Here is a 22,770-nt window from a genome sequence, read left to right on the forward strand (position 1 = left end):
AAGCCTGCAAGAACGATTACTGGTTAAAGAAAGAACTCAGAAAAATAAGAATAAACAGTAGTATGAGCAGCACAGTACATGATGAAAGCAAGTAGGTGGCTGCAAAATGTTGAAACTGTGCTGTTGGCTTCCAATGGGAGCATAGCATCCCAACCAAATCAGTGATTTCAATCTCTGCCCATTCTTATCATAATTAATAATTCAGCATGATTGCGGAAGGCAACAGTGATAACAGTAGGAGATTCTGAGTTCAGTTCGCCCTTTGTAGGTAGTAATAAAATGGAGACATCCTCCCATACGATAGCAAGGGTCATTAACAGCAAGTGTTTTCTCCTTGGTCATCAGCCATCGAGCTTTCGCTATCTTAATACAATAAAACATGGCCGTTTATGACAGAGCAGCAATCTCACTGGCCAATAGTGAAGACATTTCGAGTTCTGTCACGTAATAATTTTGTAATAACATTAAACAAACTACTACTCCTGCGGATTTCTTTATTATTAACCAATAGTACTGGGGAGTGGGGAGTAAACTATGAAACCTCTCCCAGTCCTTGGTACGATCCTGATGATAAAAAATAGGAAGACTTAAACATAGGCACGCATGAGAAATCGTGCGCTCTACGGAAAATAACACTGTTAACCAACGAGAAAACCTGTTCCCAAACTTTAAACCTAACGTTCTTACCCAGCATGGCTGGCCGGCCGGAGTGGCCGTGCGGTTCTAGGCGCTACAGTCTGGAGCCGAGCGACCGCTACGGCCGCATGTTCGAATCCTGCCTCGGGCATGGATGTGTGTGATGTCCTTAGGTTAGTTAGGTTTAATTAGTTCTAAGTTCTAGGCGACTGATGACCTCAGGAGTTGAGTCGCATAGTGCTCAGTGCCATTTGAACCAGCATGGCTGTCAAGGCAAACTGCATTTCTCACATTGCAGCGTCTCTGAAAAGCTACACCTGAGTTAGATTTTTATATTTCTGAAAGTATTCTTCGAACAATTTTTTTTTTTTCAGCAGATAGCGGGCCTCATATACGGCCTGGAATGCAGGGATGGGCGAAGCGGATTCCGTTCTCGGATACATCCCGCGGGAGTCGGATTTCATATCTAACTTGTCTGTAACGCTTCTCCCTTGTCCTTTAAGCGATCTTCCGTCTCGTCTCAGCCAGCTTGGAAGCTTTCAGAAAAATATCAAGCCCTCATCACAATAAAAAAAGTGAAGTGAAGAGTTATTAGATGGTCTGCCACTGGTTCTACTGAATATTATGTGCATTCATGATGCACAGCAAGAGTGCGACTGCATTGACCAAAGGGAATGACCATATATCATGATGAAATATATTGCGTGACAGTTTTGGGCAAAATATGCTATGTAACAAGCTGACTGGCAAGTAGGCACCAATTCTCTGCCATGACTTACGTCACTGATCGTATAACCACCTGTTACCAATTCTGCACAATCTATAGGGCTCCAAAGAAGCCAGTTTGTCTTTTAAAGGGTGATATGTTCCTGTGAGCTTAGGTATGACTGGTTAGAACATCCACCAGTAAGTTTTCTTAGAGGAACTTTCTCTGTGTAATTCAGCAAAATAGTTTTGAAGACACTGGTGACCATGTGAAGGATGAAAATGTATGGGGAAGGAAAGATCTGTCATTCAGGAACATGAGAGTCTGAGATATTCCTGATTTATTTATTTAATAATGTCTTTTGGAATACATTCGACACTACAAATGTACATTCGGAGTCCAAGATTGCGTCTCGGGATAGTATTTTTATCACCACGTTGTTACATGCTTTGTATACATACTGGAATATCGAGACAACAGCACTGAACAAATGGATAATTGGTAATGCAATTTGATATTGATGCAATAAGAGAAACATACCTCACTTCGTGTTGTAGTTGTTACAGTGGTGATGGAAAACTGTTTAGGATTGTGTTATTTAAAAATAAACAATATCTATATCTATATCAAAATCTATACTCCGCAAGATACCTTTACGGTGTCTGGCAGAGATTACTTTGTACCACTGTCACTTACCACTTTTCCGCTTTAGTTGCTTATGGTTCGAGAGAAGAAGGATTGCTTAGGAGGAAGCAATATACCGAATGACTATTTTAGGAACATACACTCTGGAAACTTTAACAGTAGACCATACCGTGACGCAGAACGTGTCTCTTGCAGCGTCTGCCACTATATTTGGCTAAGCATCTCCGTGAAATTTCGGGCACACTAAAAGAACCTCTATTAGAACGTGTCGGTCTCCTTTGGGTGTTCTCCATTTTCCTTTTCAATCCTATCTGATACGGGCCTCAGACTGACGAGCACTATTCCTACACTGGTTGAACGATTGTGTTGTAAGCTACTTCCTTTTCTGATGGACTTCAGTTCCTAAAGAATCCCCCTGTGAATCTGTCTGGCATTTGCCTTAACCAGGATTAGCGATGATCGCTCCATATCAATACTCCTTGATATTTTATTAAGATTTCTTCTTCCAGTGACTGTTCTGCAATTGTGTAATCATACAATAAAGAGTCTTTCAGTCTGCGTATTCGCAACACGTTACATTCGTTCGCTTTGTGTGTCAGTTGCCAGTGTCGATCGTTCCCAGGTCTTCTTGCATTTCACTACTTCTCCATGTAACAGAAGATCACCCGTGAAAAGACTTATGGAATTTCCAGCGTTATCTAATAGGTCGTTCATGTATATTGTGAAAAGTAATGATCCTTTAACACTACCTTGGGACACACTCGATCTCACTTTCAAGTTTGTAGACCTCTCCCCGTTCAAAATAACATGATTTGTTCTATTTGCTAGAAACTATTCAGTCAATTACAATTCTGTGATTCTTGAGTTTCTCCCGGCGTATTTGATAATCAAAATATCCACGGGTGTACCGCCGGTCTATAGTGTCCAACGGGCACAATATTTCGGCGATCATACATGTTGCCATCATCAGGTGAACTGACGGACTGAGCTCCTGTGAACGTGCCAGCACGGAGATCCGTACGCTATGGCTGCTCAGAGGGAACTGGCTTCGGTCGCGGTGGCGGCCGATTTAAATACCCTCCGCCCGTGGCGCGCTCCGTACGCTGTTCGCGCCCCGCGCCACGGTCGCGCGGTGGAACAGATTGCGACGGTGTCTGAGATGACGTCGGAGTGATGGCTCTGTCCGCCGTGGTCGTCACAACTATACGTTTGCTCGATTTACTTCGCTGGTTCCCAAGCCTTGCTAAGAGTATTGCCACAGTCACGGTTTATGAGGTCGTCATTGGTGCGAATTTAGACGGCCCCTCTAACAACGCTGTCCCAGTATCTCGACGTCTGTACCAGAATCCTCGTGCGTTCATACTCCATGGCGTGATTTTCCGACAAACAATGTTCAGCGACCGCCGACTTGCTCGGATACATCAGTCGAGTGTGCCTCTGGTGTTGACGGCATCGATCCTCGACGGTACGCATCGTCTGACCAATATACGACTTGCCACATTGACACGGAATTTGGTACACGCCGGCCTTCCTCAAACCGAGGTCATCTTTCGCGCTCCCCACCAGTGCACGAGTTTTATTCGGAGGACAAAACACAGTTCTTCAAAATGCGGACGATTTTCCCCGAGAGTGCGCCTGTATATGGAATAAACGCAATGCCTACCTCCTCCCTCGTGATTTCATCCATCTCCACAGGTTGTGCTGTAGTGGTTGGGCCGGCAGGTGTGGCCGTGCGGTTAAAGGCGCTTCAGTCTGGAACCGCGTGACCGCTACGGTCGCAGGTTCTAATCCTGCCTCGGGCATGGATGTGTGTGATGTCCTTAGGTTAGTTAGGTTTAATTAGTTCTAAGTACTAGGCGACTGATGACCTCAGAAGTTGCGTCGCATAGTGCTCAGGACCATTTGAACCATTTTGTAGTGGTTGGGCGGAGAGCACGTTGAATCTGCCACTATGAGTACTCATTTTTTCGAAATACAATTCTCAGATGTTCCAATTCCTGGGGTAGACTCTCTGCGTCAGATATAGTACGCGCCCTATGTACTAGAGTTTTAAGTATCCCATTCCTCTGTGAAGGCCGGTGGCAGCTGTCTGCGTGCAAATACAGATCAGTGTGCGTTGTTTTCCGATACACCCCATGACCCAGGGTGCCGTCAGACCTTCTCTTGACCAAGACGTCAAGGAAAGGTAATCTACCCTCCGTTTCAGTCTCCATAGTGAATTTGATGTTGGGGTGTATGGAGTTAAGATATGTAAGGAAGTCAAGGAGTTTATCCATACCACGTGGTCAGATGACGAACGTGTTGTCCACGAACCGGAAAAAGCAAGTAGGTTTCCATTCGGATGACGACAAGACTTCCTCCTCGAAGTTCTCCATGTACAAATTCGCTACCACCGGTAGCTTTCTGGATCCTGTGGATGAAGAAAGCGAGCAATGTTGTTTTCGGAACCCATATCGATACCTCGACAGCAGGTTTTTGGCCTCCAGAAGTGTTATAATATGTGAAAATAAAACAAGTTCTTATCTTAAAATTAGTGTGTTCACTTAGATCTTAAGACGTTTATCTTGATCTTATCATCATGTATCATATTACAGTTTTCTGTGTAAGAGAATATCAGTACGACATTGATCAAAAATAGCAGTAGGAATATGAGCATCATCTACATAAAACTATTATAGCCTCTTCCAGAGCGAAATTTTAATTATGACGTTTGGAAATATCACGTATTCCCTACTATACTAACCAAATCAGACAGAAGTTAAGGAAACAAAATCAAGAATGAACACACAAAATAGTTAAGGTTAACAGTTGAAAGTGCAAGAGGCAATACAGATAAGCACACTGGTAAGATGGGATTACAACCAGTTATACTATTAAAGAGATAAATTAGAAACCAGAAATTTGACGTAAGAAGGATGTTAAACATGTACCAAAACACTACAGTATCATTCTATCATGAGAGGATAAGTTTTAGAGTCTCACGCTGACTGCTGCAATGTAATGATGGGAATCGAAAGAAAAAAATTTCCTAGTTAGAAGGAAAATTATGAAGTATTGTTCCTAAAGCGTTGAGCTGGGGATTGCAGGATAATTTCACTGTATTTTAAGATAGAAAATTAGTGTAAGACCTTTTCATCTTGTAGTTATTCCTCATGGTAAGTAGCAAGTGGAACTTATACTAACTAAAGCATTGGTACTAATATCCCACTGACGGATTCCATTACTGTTGCCTTTCAACTGCAAAGTGTGGCAGTATGCACTATAATTGCATACTTGTTTTATTGTTTAGCAAAATATTGTCTGACGCGAGAAACAGTCCTACATCGAGCATCGGTTGTGCAACTTCATTTGTATCAGTTTAGAATTGCACAAAACGTGATGATTCCTGGTCTGCATGTCAACGCACACAGTATTCTGCACAACATTAAAAACAAGTGCTTACTAACAGTTGGCAGTGCCTAAGTCTCAGAGTAAAAGATAACACTAATGAAGGTGCAATTTATCATCGGTGTCTCCCATGTTGGCTCGTGATCTACTTTCCATTGATCAGTATAATGCTTTAAGAAAGTAAATATTCTGAAGATAAATTAGAATTGGGTAAAAACTAGTTCCAAAAATAAACCATTATTTCATTAAATGACTGGTTTCAGCTACATCGTAATTTTCAGTTCGCATACTAACACAACCTCCACGATTACCTATCGTAGGTGCAAGTCTCTTCGTCTGTGCATAAGCAGTAAACCTGTTTTCTGTAATGAAGCGAATCAATTTCTATAGTTTCCTTCCTCGTCTGCACCACCATATTCCTTCATTACTAAATTTACTGCTTCTTAAGTCGTCCTAGAAAGCTCTTTTCTTCCAGATTAGATTCCTCACTTATTCATTAGTTATCCCTTCTAGCTGTATAGGCTTCCACGAAGTCGTAATGGATCATTAACTACAAGAGCGTTAAAATAAGCAGCCGAATTATGTCTACCAGAATAGCACAATCACAATGTGAAACTGATTCTTTAAGAACTACAATAAAACCTCGCTACAAGCAGAGAGATGCCCTCAGGTCATAGCTGTACAAAATTCTCTTAGCGTTAAGCCATAGCTATTGTGCATACATCATCATTTTCTAGGTAACGATATGGTATTTCGACAAGGAACTACCGAACATTTATTTCTAATAATTCTGTGCCCATCTCAAATAATGTACAGAATCCCCTGTTGTGGTTGGCAGGAGAGCCAACACCGTGTTAGTAGAGGAGGCCGAAATGCACGCGTTTTAGCTCACGCAGGCTGGCGTGAAGTCTGGAACAGGAAAAGGAAATCAGAATTTAGAAAAACAGACGTAGCTGGTGGAATACTTAACTTTAATCCATTAATGAAGAACGTCGGTCTTGACGGTACATGATTCATAATATCAATAGTAACTGATAATGGCACCGTTGCTAGGTCGTAGCAAATGACGTAGCTGAAGGCTATGCTAAACTGTCGTCTCGGCAAATGAGAACGTAAGTAGGCAGTGAACCATCGCTATCAAAGTCGGCTATACAACTGGGCGAATGCTAGGAAGTCTCTCTAGACCAGCCGTGTGGCGGCGCTCGGTCTGCAATCACTGATAGTGGCGACACGCGGGTCCGACGTATACTACCGGACCGCGGCCGATTTAAAGGCTACCACCTAGCAAGTGTGGTGTCTGGCGGTGACACCACATCCCCTATTAGCACTTTTCAGATAATAAATAACTTTTCATTACACAGGGATAAATGGCACAAAAAAGTAACCACAATAAAGACATTAAGTTGTCAAGTATGTGTTGGACAATACTGATCCTCAGCACTAACCATTTTAGCAGATGCAGGGGGATTTTGATTACATAATTTGAGCCTGATACTAGTAAATGAGCTTTGATAATTAGGCAGCAAAATAACTGATGATAACTGGAGTACAGAGGATATAAAATACAGATAGGCAATAACAACAAAAACATTTCTGAAGAGAGAAATTAGCTAGCATCGAACACAAATTTAGACGTTGGGAAGTCTGCTCTGAAGGTATATGTCTGGGTTGTAGTCTTTGACGGAAGAGAAACGTGAACTGAAGCAGTTCAGAAATGAAAAGAAAGTTTCTGTAGTGCAGTGCTACAGAAGAATGTCCAAGATTAGAGGGCACATCGAATAAGTAATATGAAGGAACTGAATCGACTTTATGATGCATCTTGACTACAGGGAAGGTTAGTCTGATAGTACACGTCATGAACCATCAAAGTACCTTCAGTTCAGTTATTGAGGGAAGCGTGGGGATATAAGCTTTTGAAGTAGACCATGGCTCGAATACAGTGAGCAGGTTCAGATTATTGTAGGTTGCGCTATTTATGTAGAGGTGACGAGACTCGCACAGTAAAGACCGGTGTAATGAGTTGCTTCAAATTAGTCTTCGGACTGAAGAGCACTACCACAATAACTCATGAAAATAAAGGTATAAGGGACGATCAATGAAAACTGAGTACCGATCCAAACGGGACCATGAAATGTTCCCATTCAGAAGTAACCACAACACGCATTAAGAAATTTATCCCATTGGGAGACGAGATGATCAATTCCTACTTCGTAGAAAGCGGTTGGCCGCTGACGGGTCCACAACCGCTGACGGATCCACAACCGACGTCCACCCATGTCTTTCTTCAGGTCGTCAAAGACGTGAAAACAACACAGTGAAAGATCCAGGCTGTACGGGGGATGTTGCAGTGTTTGCCAACCAAATCGCTGAAGCCTAGCCTTCGTACGATTGGCTGTGTGAGGACGAGCATTATCGTAACCTTTTTCTTCGACTGCAAGGGCCCTCTGTTAGATGAGTTCCTCGAGTACTATGAAGAGACTTTGCCGAAACCACAACGCGCCATGTAGTCAGAACGCCCAGGAATGCTGTAGGACTTAATCATCTTGTTGCACGATAAAGCCCGCCCCCACACTGCCAACCTGACGAAAGCTACGCTTCAGCGATGTGGTTGGGAAACACTACTACATCTTCCATATAGCGTGGACTTTTGACCGTGTGATTTTCACATCGTGGCTGTCTGAAGAAAGACATGCGTGGACGTTGGTTGTAATCATACGAGTTAGTGAAAGAGCGGGTGCGGTTGTGGATCAGTGAGCGGCCGATTGCTTTCTAAGAAACAGGAATTGATCGTCTCGTCTCCCACTGGGCTAAATGTCTTAATACATGTGGTGATTACTTTAGGTGGAACCATTCCTTGATTCCGATGTGGTAAGTGTTCGGTTTTGATTTGGCTGTCCCTCATATTTTAACAAATTACTTATGTTTATAAATGCAGCGAAGGAATATCGGATGACTCCCTCTAAACCAAGCGCTAAGCAAGATTTCTTAAATACGTCAAAAAAAGAGACATAATACAGTGCTGTGTAATATTCGAGTATAGCACATAATAGTAAGTCTGAGAAAGATGCGCAGTTGGAGTCCAATTTCGGCAGAACATAAAATTATTGTGAGCATGTATCATGCACAACGGACAGAGTGATGAGTCACGCCTCGATCGAGAAACGGGACTACAGGGACGAACACTTGCAGCAGAACACGTGCAGGCAGATGGTATGGCAAGGACGTCAGCTAGACAGAGAAAGGCTGCTCCGTCTCCCCGATTTCCTTGTATGACGCCTGCATCGGTACCAGATTACGTTACATAAAGTTGCACCGAGACAGTTATATGACTCACTGTTCTGTAAAAGTGCTCCGGGAGTATTATCACAGGCAAACCTTGGGACTTCAAGTAGCTAGTGAAACGTTTCTATCAGTCACACATTAGATTTGATTTTAGGCCAAATCTGACAGGTTATTTTACGTATATCATATACTAACAAAATGACCTTCTAGTTTACATGAAGAATACAAGTACCTCGCAACAGTGCTTCTTGTTTGCTTCCCATTTCATAAGCGGATGTTAGTGGAAGATAAATAAATGTCTGCATGCCTTAATACGTCTAATTTTAAAATCACTGTTTCTGCAGAAAACCTATGCAATATTATGCATATGTAAATGAGAGGGTAGGTTAGGGGGTGTGCAGGGAATAGGAATATAGGGGAGGGAACAGTTACGTCCGAGAATCATCCATGAACACAAGTTCACGAAACATCAGTACTAGTATTTTACATGCTCATATGATGCTGCTGACAAACTCGGCATTGGCTGGGTATTCATTTTTTCAGTTTTCTATTAAAAAATAAAACAAAACAGGAACTGCGTTTGTAGTAAAGTATAGAAAAAAAATTATTTCCTTGTATTCATGAAAACGCATATGAAACTATGAAACAGTCGTAGCAAGAATATACAAATGTATAAGTACAGCATTCAAATTAAGAAACACAATTCTCTACAGTTTCTGTACGCTAAGCGCAGCTGCTTCGCGTGTCTACACCTCGATTTTGTTAACGTCTCTATGGTAACGCATGTATGTAGCTCCATAGACGGCTACCGGTTTCGCCTACAGCCGCTTGTGCTTCGCAGTGAAAGCTGTTAAAAGCGCTGTCAAATGTCAAGGATTTCTTTAAGTTGACTCGACTGTAGGAGTGTCTTAGTCCTAAGAGTAAATGTATTAAAACTTAATGCACATAGCGGCACTTTCCACGTATCTAATTGTTTATGAAATAATTTCCTGAACGATGTGTCGTACAATGATATATTTGTGTCGATAAATCCAACGGCGCATAAGGACACTGTCAACGAAATATGTTGTGTATAGAATCAGTAGCAAAGAAGTGATAAATTCGAACGTCATGAATGATGTGGCAGTTTTTCACGCACCTCAGTGTTTATGACGTCATATCTCCTGAACTATAATAGGTAGGTGATTCTTACGCTGACAGCGATTGTTGCCTTACAATAAAGAATATGTGTAATAAGTTTAGTTGAAATCGGTAGATTAGCTTAGGAGCAGATGTGGAACATACGTACAGACATACGTATCTACTCTTTTTCTGGTACACTGACGGAAAAAACGCGACATCAAGGAGTTGTGCGACATAAACGAAAGTTTCTACATCTGAAAGATGATGTCTATTCAGATTTCACACCAGGCGGATAAGGGTGGCGCAAGTAGCGCCACTATTAGGACGCAAATCATATTTGCTTTAAATACATGCTGTAACGGTCGTGAGCGTTAGTTACCTTTGAGACAGGACGTGTTGAGTTGATTTTGCTCAAGAATACCTTTAAGGCTACAAAGACGCGATTATTAACACGTCGCTGAGTTTGAACGATGCCGTGTAACAGGGCTACGAGAAGCTGGATGTTCTACCTGGGATATTGCATTAAATACATGCTGTAACGGTCGTGAGCGTTAGTTACCTTGACAGGACGTGTTGATTTTGTTCAAGAATACCTTTAAGGCTACAAAGACGCGATTATTAACACGTCGCTGAGTTTGAACGATGCCGTGTAACAGGGCTACGAGAAGCTGGATGTTCTACCTGGGATATTGCATTAAATACATGCTGTAACGGTCGTGAGCGTTAGTTACCTTGACAGGACGTGTTGATTTTGTTCAAGAATACCTTTAAGGCTACAAAGACGCGATTATTAACACGTCGCTGAGTTTGAACGATGCCGTGTAACAGGGCTACGAGAAGCTGGATGTTCTACCTGGGATATTGCATTAAATACATGCTGTAACGGTCGTGAGCGTTAGTTACCTTGACAGGACGTGTTGATTTTGTTCAAGAATACCTTTAAGGCTACAAAGACGCGATTATTAACACGTCGCTGAGTTTGAACGATGCCGTGTAACAGGGCTACGAGAAGCTGGATGTTCTACCTGCGATATTGCATTAAATACATGCTGTAACGGTCGTGAGCGTTAGTTACCTTGACAGGACGTGTTGATTTTGTTCAAGAATACCTTTAAGGCTACAAAGACGCGATTATTAACACGTCGCTGAGTTTGAACGATGCCGTGTAACAGGGCTACGAGAAGCTGGATGTTCTACCTGGGATATTGCATTAAATACATGCTGTAACGGTCGTGAGCGTTAGTTACCTTGACAGGACGTGTTGATTTTGTTCAAGAATACCTTTAAGGCTACAAAGACGCGATTATTAACACGTCGCTGAGTTTGAACGATGCCGTGTAACAGGGCTACGAGAAGCTGGATGTTCTACCTGGGATATTGCATTAAATACATGCTGTAACGGTCGTGAGCGTTAGTTACCTTGACAGGACGTGTTGATTTTGTTCAAGAATACCTTTAAGGCTACAAAGACGCGATTATTAACACGTCGCTGAGTTTGAACGATGCCGTGTAACAGGGCTACGAGAAGCTGGATGTTCTACCTGCGATATTGCAGAAAGACTTGGCGGGAATGAAGCCACTGTACATGACTGCTGGCAGCGGTGGTCACGGGAATGTACGGTTGGTTGCAAGAAGACCGGGCTCCGGATGCCTACGTGTTACTAACAAAAGGGAAGACAATCCTGTTCGGCATATGGCTCTGACGCATCATAACTGCATCTGCAGCGGCAATACCAGCAGCAGTTGGGACCACAGTGACACAACGAACTACCACAAATCGGTTTCTTCAAAAACAGCTCCGAGCCAGCGCTGAAGTTTGCCTTCCACTGACCCAAAACCACCGCCATTTGCGACTTACGTGGTGCCAATCGAGAGCTCATTAGAGGGTTAGGTGGAGGTTTGTTAAAGCTGGTTCGGCCTCTGTGCCAATGAGGTTTGTGTGTTGGTTAGAAGGAGGTCAGTTAAGGGCCTGCAGTTAATCGGTCTGCATGCTAGACAAAAAAAAAATGGTTCAAATGATTCGACCTGTTTTGCTGCCATTCATGAAGAGCATTACATGAGGTGCTTTCCATCACAATAACGCTCGCTCGCATACCGCTGTTGAAACCCAAAATTCTCTACAGAGTGTGGAAATGTTGCCTTGACCTGCTCGATCACCAGATCTGTCTCCAATTGAGCACCTAAGGGACATCATAGGACGACAGCTCCAGTGTCATTCACAGACAATATTAACTATCCCTGTATTGACCGACCAACTGCAACTGGCATGGAACTCCATCCCACAAAGTGACTTCCAGAACGTGTACAACAGAATGCATGAACGTTTTCATGCTTACATTCAACAATCTGGCGGCTACAGCGGTTATTAATGGCTTATCTTGCGCAGACTTTAACGTGTGATCTTGCAATGTTAATCATTTAAATATATTACCGCCACAAATGTATTCCCGAAACTTCATAACTATACATTAATTACTTTTTGCTGTTGCGATTTTTTTTTCAGTTGGTGCATGTATGATGTATGATGGATAATTAAAGTTTACTATGTGTGTTTCTTTAGAATCTGTCGGTAGTAAAGGCAGCTAATAAAGGCAGGTATCTACAAAAAAATGACACACAAACAACTGCATTTAAACTATGTATGCTTAATTAAGATATACTTAATTTGGAAGTGCTGCAGGTTCTCCAGTGCTGTTGAGTTATATACAATGACAGTAATGTTTCTGATAGAAACAAGGAGTCTTGAATGCTAATACACTGCATATTATTAGACTAACGCTTAGTAGCTTCCTGCTATGTCGATTTAATGTCCTTACTCCTGTCTTTCGTACTAATTCTCAAAAGTCTGTAGATGCAGTGGATCTGGACAAGGCTCTGTGGTGTTGAGCTATATACAATGACAGTAATGTTTGTGATAGAAACAAGGAGTCTTCAATGCTAATACACTTAGATAAGTCACTGCATATTGTTAGACTAACACTTAGTAGCTTCCTGCTATGTAGATTTAATGTCCTTACTCCTGTCTTTCGTACTATTTCTCAAAAGTCTATAGATGCAGTGCATCTGGACAAAGCTCTGAATTGCATCTGCTTAATAAGACACTCCGATCGATCAGAGTCGCACGGAGCCACGAGATACACGGGCCCTGCAATGAACGTATGACGTCACACTAGTCGGTTTGTCTGCCACGCTTTGTGGACGCTCGGTTCCGTGCAGGGCCCACGGGAAATTAATATTTCATTGAGAACGTGTCCAATGAAGGTCTTAATTTTGTCGTGTGTTGTCGAAAACTTCCAAGCGCTTAAGTATACAGTCGAGAATTACTAAATTCGTCTGAAATATTCACTCTCTCTCCGCTATACCTGCAGTATCACGTGCTGTGACGTACGCGCCAAGACCTGTCTTTCTCGTGGGCCTCGGAGTCGCACCAGTGACGTCATACCAGTGTAGCATCTCTTGGTGACGGGTGCGCATGCATCTCACCATGGAAAACTACGAACAATGGAAGAGCGACCTCGACTGGGAGAGTGCTGGCGGGAGACGTACGTAAAGTGCTATTTCCTTCTTAGCGGCACGCAGCGTGAATATAACGATCTGCACATTATTATTGCCGGCCGGAGTGGCTGAGCGGTTATAGGCGCTTCAGTCTGGAACCGCGCAACCGCTACGGTCGCAGGTTCTAATCCTGCCTCGGGCATGGGTGTGTGTGATGTCCTTAGGTTAGTTAGGTTTAAGTAGTTCTAAGTTCTAGGGGACTAACGACCTTAGAAGTTAAGTCCCATAATGCTCAGAGCCATTTGAACCATTTGAACATTATTATTTGTGTTTAGTCATCAATGGGACAGCTGTCCACTGAACTTTTTCAGTTTCTCTCAGCAACCCAATCTGACATAGTTCCAGACACACAAACGTCTCTTGACTATCCGCACAAGGGTCTTCCTACCTCCATCTTTCCTAAGTACACTTTTTATTGCAGGCGCCCAGTCAGCTTTATTCTGCCACCTTCCATCATCAGTTTAATATGTAGAAGGGAATTCTGTTTACCATCGACAATCACAGTGATTCTAATGATTTATCATTGGAGTTGAATGCAATGAAAGAATGGAATTGATCTATATGCAGTAATTTCCATTCGTCCACGTTTGAAGAGAACCTCAGAAAGAACTTAAGTGGATATCTTATGTAAAAGCCTAAAAAATTTATTGCACCACCCTCATTAGATGCATAGTCTGTGTTTTTCATGAGGATCCTATGTGTCACTGCTCTTTTAACCACATGAAATCTGAAATCTGGTATCGCAGGACAGAGCTGATCAGGTTGTGGAAAGGCGCCAAGATCAGTTACTGTTAGCTACACAAGAACACAGAACCTTATTACTCGAAAACACAATGTACGGTTTACTCTTTAAAACAACAAGGATCAATTCACGGCTGAGGGTCGAAGTAACTTCTCAATAATAAGGTTTAAACAAAACTTTTTAATACACAAGAATTTAGACAAATGGCTGAAGGCCTTACTTAAGTAAAATTAAAATATCTTCTTGGCTAAAAGCCCAAATAATATTTCAGATCAGCAATGGAAATTCTTTATAGGCAAACATTTACCAATTTCGGCTAAAAGCCATATTAAGGAAAATATAAATTAATTCCTCGGCTGAAAGTCCAATAATATTTCAACATAATAAAAGGCAACCTTTAAAGACAAGCATTTAGACAGTACAACAGAAAACCATCTTAAAAAAAACTTGAAACATCTTGACGGCTGAAGGCCCAAACAATTACTCATAATAGTTAAAGACAAACCTTAAGATAAGCATTTACACAGTACAGCTGAAGGCCATTTGAAGAATTCAAGATAACTAAAGAGAAACCTTACAGACAGGACTTTACACATTATGGCTGAAAGCCACAAATTTTAAAACAAACGCAGCTGGAGGCCTAAATACAGAGCAAACAAGAATTTTAAATAAAACACGGCTGAAGGCCTAATCTTAAAACACTTCACATAAGGTTCAACTGAAGGCCATATACTGAACATAGAACAGACAAAATTAGTACACGGTTCAAGGCCTGGCACAGTACTTGCAACAAAAGAAAATCACAATCACAAGCAACAGAACAGTGGTGCTCAGAAGTGTTCCAAGGGTCGGCCTGGGTAGGAAACTCTAACAACAGTTCAGGTGATACAGGCAGCCAAGCGTTAACACTAGATAATCAGGTGGCAGCACGGCTTTGGGACGGCTGAAGAACCAACCAACAACCTAATCAATTCCCTTCCACCTGACCAATGACACAACAAACCTAAAACATCAGCAAGGACGAGGATCACAGCCGGACTATTTCTTAATAATTGTCGTCTAAACACAGTCAAGGCGCAACAACCACTCAAAGAAAAAGCGGGAACAACATCAAGCTGTCGAACTACACGCCATGCCAGACAGCATCAATGCAGTGAGGAAAGCACACTGCCGGAAAGCTACGCCAGCGATCAGGGCAGGTAAGTCCGCAGCTCGTGGTCGTGCGGTAGCGTTCTCGCTTCCCGCGCCCGGGTTCCCGGGTTCGATTCCCGGCGCGGTCAGGGATTTTCTCTGCCTCGTGATGACTGGGTGTTGTGTGATGTCCTTAGGTTAGGTAGGTTTAAGTAGTTCTAAGTTCTAGGCAACTCATGACCATAGATGTTAAGTCCCATAGTGCTCAGAGCCATTTGAACCATTTTTGATCAGGGCAGGTAACCGGAACATTACAGTCACAAGACAGAAGATACCATTGCTGCACTTCACTAATAAATTATAATCATTTCAAAAGTTAAACATCATACAGGAAGGTGGCTGCAAAATTTTGCCGACTCCAGCACACCATCACATTGCTGCTTGAGGGAACAGCCGAGGAAGCAACAACGAGCAATCAACGAAGAGATGTCACAGCAGTTGGGATTTCGCAACAGGTTCACTGATTACTCAACTCCAGTATGCAGGTTCGGTGGGCGACGAACTTTGCACCTCTCGGAGGTAGTGCCACAAAACTCCGACAGCACATGCATACCGCCAGAAGCCCCGGCCTGACCTCACACCACGGAGACTTCCTCGCTGCTCCGTCGTAACTGACCAACTGCCTCACACACACCATGAAACGGAAATATAGCGGCCACACCAAAGAAGGTACAGCAGTACTAGTATCGATAAACGCTGCTGCTGCCACTGATGGCGGAAAGAGAAGCAACTCGTTCAGGTAGTAACTGAGGGAGCAATGAAACGCCACACGATGATGACAAAAAGCCAGAAGAGGAAAACGGCACTAACGCAAGCCGACCACGGCTCAAAATCGTTACTTACAGCTGAAGATTAAACGGAAATAAACGAAAACCTGCATCCCACTTCAGTTTGACTGAGTGCGCCGTGTCCTCAGTTTTGAACACGGCAACCAGCTTGCATTTGCATTCACTCTGTGAACAAATCTCTAAAGTTTTTTTAATTTACTGGCTTCCTTAATGAGCCCATACAGCAACTAAGTGCTGATAAGTTACACTGGGAATGTCATACTACAGTTTTTTTGATAATTCAGAACATTTACGAAGTTACGTTGGCATAACAAAGGACAAATTCCGACATAAAACTAATTTTACTTCCAGAGTAAGCCGAATCGAGTAAAGAAGACGAAAATGCAACTTTGGTCATATAGAGGTAATATTGTATAAAAATCCTGTTGGTAACGCAATAAGAAAAGATGAATCGCCGTTGGTACATATTTAGGATATTCCCAATTCAATCCAATCAATGACTGTGTATCTAAATTTGCAATGAAAATGTTCTTTTGTTTGTCCTGTAGGAACTGTTTCAAAAGCTGCGGACAGGGAGTTGAATATTTCTGCAGGTCTGTGAGTAACATCTAGATAGAACATGGAGGCAGCATACAAGAATCAGATTTGGGTATTACAACTACATGTGTGACTACGCTAGTATTCAAACAATATGTAGTGGAAGTACATAGTGACACACATTTATAGGCAGAGCATTCCATATCCTACTAAGTAGCACGTGGGAATATTATCACTTAATTGTGCTTCGGTCTTCCCTTGGCCTTCTGATTACGAAGAACATTGTATTATCAGCACAGGGAGTTATTTCGGGATGTTGGCACTTTTTACGAAGTCTTACAATATTTTATACTTTGCTATATTGTTGGATGCTAACTAGATTTGGAGGCTACCTAGGAACTGATGACCAAGAGCCCAAAGATTACTCACGAGTATGTTTATGTGATTCGTGTTGCCAGGACATTCTCCTCTCCACAAACGCATAGACGGGTGGCGCTTAAGTTAAGCTCATAAAGGGGTTCGTTGAAATTTCAGTGATTAAATTTCAGCCATTCTGTATCTGTTCTGAAGTTCCTAGATTTGATGTCTTATTATATTATGGTGCTCTTTGAATCGTGGGATGAATTAGTCTATAGTGACTGCCTTTGATTTTAGATGTCTTCAGCCATTCCTCTTACCAGTTCGAATACAACCGGTTTCCGTGCGTGGGTATTGTATCTGTGAGAGGGAGTTAATCAAATTTAATAGCTCCATGGAGAGATGCTTGCCTTGCTAGAACATCTACTTCTTTACTTACAGGTATCTCAAAACGGCAACCTCGAAGGTTCATTACATGCTTAATCACAAGAAGGAGTATCAGCACGGGAACTGTCCGCTGAATTGCAGTACACCCAACGAAGTCGTTTGAATGTTCAGTCGCTAGTGCGAGATGCAAAATATTGAAAATCTGCCGCATAGTGGTCACCTGCAGGGAATACAATCTAATGACGTCTGCCAACAAATTGTGGCCATTACGTGTGCCAAAGAGAAAGATACAAGTGCGCTGTCTTTTGGGGCCAACTAGTAGGGCTGTGAAAATACAGACGATAAGGAGCCGCCTCCATACGTTCAAAGTGCCTTCTAGGCGTCCATTTCAAACGACAGTGCAAACCTCACCACTGTGGTGCGTGAAGAACGGATGCCAGACACCTCTCATCTCTATCGAGGTAGATATGAGCTCTATGCAAAATCGGGAAAAGTTCCCCCATCCTATTGTCTAACTCTATAGTCAACACATTTCCTACAGAGACAAGAGCATACCGCACCCACGCCGTCTAACCTTCCTCCAGGCGGCACAAATCAACTAAATGCAACTGGATGCAGTCTCTACTAAAAGGAACTAGATCCAGAGGCTTAATCTTTCAATCCCTGTTCTATCTGCATCTAACCCTGTACACATCCGCAGGCATGCAAACAGTCCAACCGCTATTCTTGTTTTGAGCAGTTTATAGAGTAAATTTTTACCTAAAGTTGTCATTTGTTGACGGAAGAATTCCAAGCATTACTGTGATACGGTGTCAACCTGATAATGCAGATGGCCGGCAGTTGTGGCCGAGCGGTTCTAGGCGCTAAGGTCTGGAACCGCGCGACCGCTACGATCGCAGGTTCGAATCCTGCCTCGGGCATGGATGTGTATGATGGCCTTCGGTTAGTTAGGTTTAAGTAGTTCTAAGTTCTAGGGGACTGATGACCTCAGCTGTTAAGTCCCATAGTGCTCAGAGCCATTTGAACCATTTGATAATACAAACGGTTGGGTAAGTCATCTCAGAAATCGGAGAAAGTTAAATGAATCACAGATGGAGTACGACCATTCCTCGTAAGGAACAGTGGTTGTGGGATAAGGGTTGCCAAATGTAATATTATAGCGCCATATCGTTGACGTCATTCACTTGTAGAATTATGGAACGAGTTTTATGCTCAAGGATTAATAGGTTTTTGGAAACAAAACGAAGAACTGCTCCACAAAAATCATCATGGATTCCGCAAACAGAGATCTTCCCAAACTCAGCTCGCTCTGTTCCTCCATGAGGTCCATAACGCTCAAGAGAACGGCGCTCAGGTTGATCCATGTTCCTTGACTTCGACACCGTCCCGCACTGCCGTTTGGTGAAAAAATAAAAATACGAGCATATCGAGTATCGCACCAGATTAGCGAGCCGGCCGCTGTGACCGAGCGCTTCTAGGCGCTTCAGTCCGGAACCGCGCTGCTGCTACGATCGCAGGTTCGTATCTTGCCTGGGGCATGGATGTGTGTGATGTCCTTAGGTTAGTTAGGTTTATGTAGAGCTAAGTCTAGGGCACTGATGACCTCAAATGCTCAGAGCCATTTGAACCATTTGAACCAGATTTGCGACTGTATACAAGATTTCCTTAGAGACCAAACTTAACACGTAATTTTTAACGGAACAAAATCGACTGGTGTATAGATAATTTTCGGAACTCTCCAAGGAAGTTTTAATAAGACCGTTACTATTTGCAATGTGTGTAAATGATCTAACAGAAAGCGTCGGCAGTCCTTTAAGACAATTCACAGATAATGTGGTTGTCTGTAACAAAGTAACAAAGCACGAAGACATTATCGATTTGCCGAATGACCTGCAGAGGATGATGAATGATGGGGGCACAGGCAGTTGACACTGAAAGTATATAAATGATACATATTAAGCGTACTGTACACGAAAAAGGAATCCATTACTGTACAACTATGCTATTGATAACAAATTGCTGGAAACAGTATCTACCGTAAAATGTCTAGAAGTAACGATCCAGAGCGACTTTAAGTTGAATGATCAAATAAGACAAATAGCAGAAAAAGCAGCTTTGAGACAGATCATAAGAAGAATTTTAATGAAATGAAACTTCATCCACTAAGGAAGTCGCTTACAAGGCGCTTGTTCGACCGAATCTTGAGTACTGTTCATCAATCTGGGATTCTACCAGCTACGACTGATAAAGGTCCAATAAAGAGTGGCGCTTTTCGCCACGGGATGGTTTAGTCGGTGGAAGAGCGTTACAAATATGTTCAACGAACTCCAGTGGCAGAAGTTAAAAGGGAGGCATTGTGCTACAGGGAGAGGTTTACTACTGACATTTCGAGACAGCACTTTCCGGGAAGAGACATAATATATTACTTCCACCTTCATGTATCTCGCGAAATCACTAAGAGAAAGTTCGAGATATTAGGGCTAATACGGAGGCTTATTGACAGTCATTCTTCTCACACACCATTCGTGTGTAGAAAAGGGAAGGGGAAATCAGTTTGTGGTAGCATAAGTACCCTCCACCAGACACCGTTAGGTTACTAGGGGAGAGTGATGTAGATGAGGATGTACTTCGCTGGGAATACGAAATACAACTATCGTATACTACACGGTGGGTTTCTGAATGTAACACTTTCCTCCAAAATGAGGTGCCAGGCACAAGATACGTTGTGGATTCTGAAAGCAACAACCTCGTCCACTTCTACTAGCACATCTGGGCGCCGTTTGCTTAGCTCTTGTCTTGAAAACATGAATCATTTGCTTCCGCCCAATTGGTTTCTTCTCCGCCGGCCGCAGAATCTAACACACATGGAATAAACGGCGCAGAACGGAATGGAAAATCACAACATTGCTAAACTGAGAATTCCGTAATAACAGGATGCTACTTGATTTTCTTTTATTGATAAAATCACAAAATCAGGAATACAATTTCTACATCCAATTAACATTAACGTTCACAGCAAAATTCCTGCATACTAATCATTTCTAGAGCATCGTAAAAAGTCATAGAAAATGCTTCACGCTATCTTAAGATTAGCACGAGATCGCACATGTACGCTTCCGGACGCAACTTTTAACTAATTGTTCCCTTCTGAAGCGATGTCGCACTTCACACACGGACTCAAATGTTACCTCTTCGAAAATTGATCGTAGACTCCTTGTGGGCTGTATTAATTGTTTGGCTCCCGATCCTTCTGGGTGCGCTTGTAATTGGTTGATTTGTTCGCCAATGGTATCATCATCAACTCAAATTTGCATTTAATTTCTGAATATGAATTGAGAGTTCTTGACATCACTGCTAAAAAGTGTGAGCGCAGATAACGTCAACAGCACAGTTGGAGATGTGTACCAACATTTAAACTGTAAGTCTAAATAATTAAAACAGACGCTTCCCGTAGAGTTGAGCACGATATGATTTGTAGTCACGTCAAGCTCAGACCATATGTCGTTTAATGTGAGTGGGTGGGTCTAATGATCCTAATTTGTTGCTACCTTTAGCGATATGAATCTTTCTATGGAGAGCGATATGCTGACCACATGCCCTCTGTATCCGGTTACGTCTAAAGGCTGAGGATGATACGGCAGCCGGTCGACACCATTGAGCCTTCAAGGCGTGTTCGGACAGTGTTTGTTTTTTATGTTAAAGTGTAATAAAATGTTTTTTATGTTAAAGGATAGTAAAAAAAACTGTGATAAAATGTAGTCAGAGATGTGGCATAAACGCCATATGGTATTTAGACCAACTGTGAGGTTGATGACAGCTTAATCTTGGAAGGCGGTATGTCCTTTCGGGTCCCCTTGTTTTCCATTTAATTATTCAGATCTGGCGGACATTTGCAATTGAAGCACTAGTATCTAATTTGAAATGCAGTGTGACCAATACGATGCTTAAGAAAGAGGATTAACAGTGGGTGGTTTCCGAGTTCATTGGTACATAATTGCACACATTAATTTGAGGTGAGGGGATATTGCTCATGTTTGGTACAATGTTTAGTTGGTCACTTACAGCTGCAACTGGGCGAAGGGTGTAGATGAAGTAACGGCCACTTCATTGGTGTCAGTTCAGAGAACTGGGAAGGGGCGCACGCACAGTTATTTCGGCCCAGCCTGGGAGGCTTGCTCGATGCTTTAACACAGAGGTGGCACGCTGCCGGATATGGCGTAAACAGCGTGGGGCCCCCAGCCTTACGTGGAGAAGTGGTAGCAGCGGATCCAGTACATTATCACAGAGGCTTGCAGTAGAGTCCTTTACAACTCATTTACCCCAGTCACTATGAACCAGCGCCCTGATAACTGATACCCGTGAAGGAACGTGCATTCTTCAGGTTCTGAAGTTATCCACCCTTTCTCTGCGGAGCTTCCTGCTAGATCCGTGTTGGTAACGATTGAGAAATATTTCGCCCCGGTGGCTGAAGTGGGCCGGCGTGATAGAACGTCCGACACACTGTCACCTGGATAGCCGTTGCGTTTATTAGGAGGTGCGAATGCACCCGCGCCCCTCTCGCGTGAGCAGAGGAATGGCACCTTGATTGGAAATCCGACGGAGACGTCCGAAGATGACCGGAAAGCGTCTGTTTTCTGTTGCGGAAAGCGATAGAATTGGCGGAAAGGGTGGCTACTCTGAGAGAGGAGAATGACGCGATTTGCATAATGAAGCGCTGCTCAATTTCGATTTTTTCAAGAGCACTCTGCGTGGAGTACTTTTGGAAATGATAGCGAAGACACGGAGAAATCTTTAATCGGGCTTTGGCCGCGAGGCGAGTGGGATCGAGAATCCGGTTTTGCTCAGTGTGCGAGTGAGATCGAGAATCGGGATTTGGCTGCTAGTTGCATTAGGTCATGGTTAAGGGTTTTGATCTGGTCACTCGGTCATGGATTCTGGCATGAGAGATAGGAAGACAGAGGTCCTCCGTTCGAGTCGATGCAGAGGTGTGCTGATGGCGGCATTGTACACTCCGGCAGGTGTACGGTGTGTACTTTCCAGCACCTGTGCATTAGAAACCTTTGAGACGAATTCCCAACGTTCGCGGCGTGCTCGTTCAAATGGCAGCAGTCACATTTTGGTTTATGACTATCATGGAAACCTGCAGCTTTGCAGTTCACTATAACTTTCAACTGAAGTAAATTCAGTCATGTCGTGTTATCTATACTTGAAGTTGGAGATGTAGTTAATTTTCCACCCACTCCCCTACTTAGTAAACTGTACATCAGTACAGACTTAATTTTACTATACAGATGTTTAATTGCCGTCAGTGTGGTTTACTCCTGTTTCTGTCTTATGTCATTCTCGCTCTTTGGTAATAATTCTGTAGTTATCTTGAATTTCTTCTTTTTTTCTTGAAGATACCATTTCTTGGTTACTTATTAATTTTGTTTATG

This window comes from Schistocerca serialis, chromosome 6, assembly GCF_023864345.2.
Source record: "Schistocerca serialis cubense isolate TAMUIC-IGC-003099 chromosome 6, iqSchSeri2.2, whole genome shotgun sequence".
NCBI classification, from domain to species: Eukaryota; Metazoa; Arthropoda; class Insecta; order Orthoptera; family Acrididae; genus Schistocerca; species Schistocerca serialis.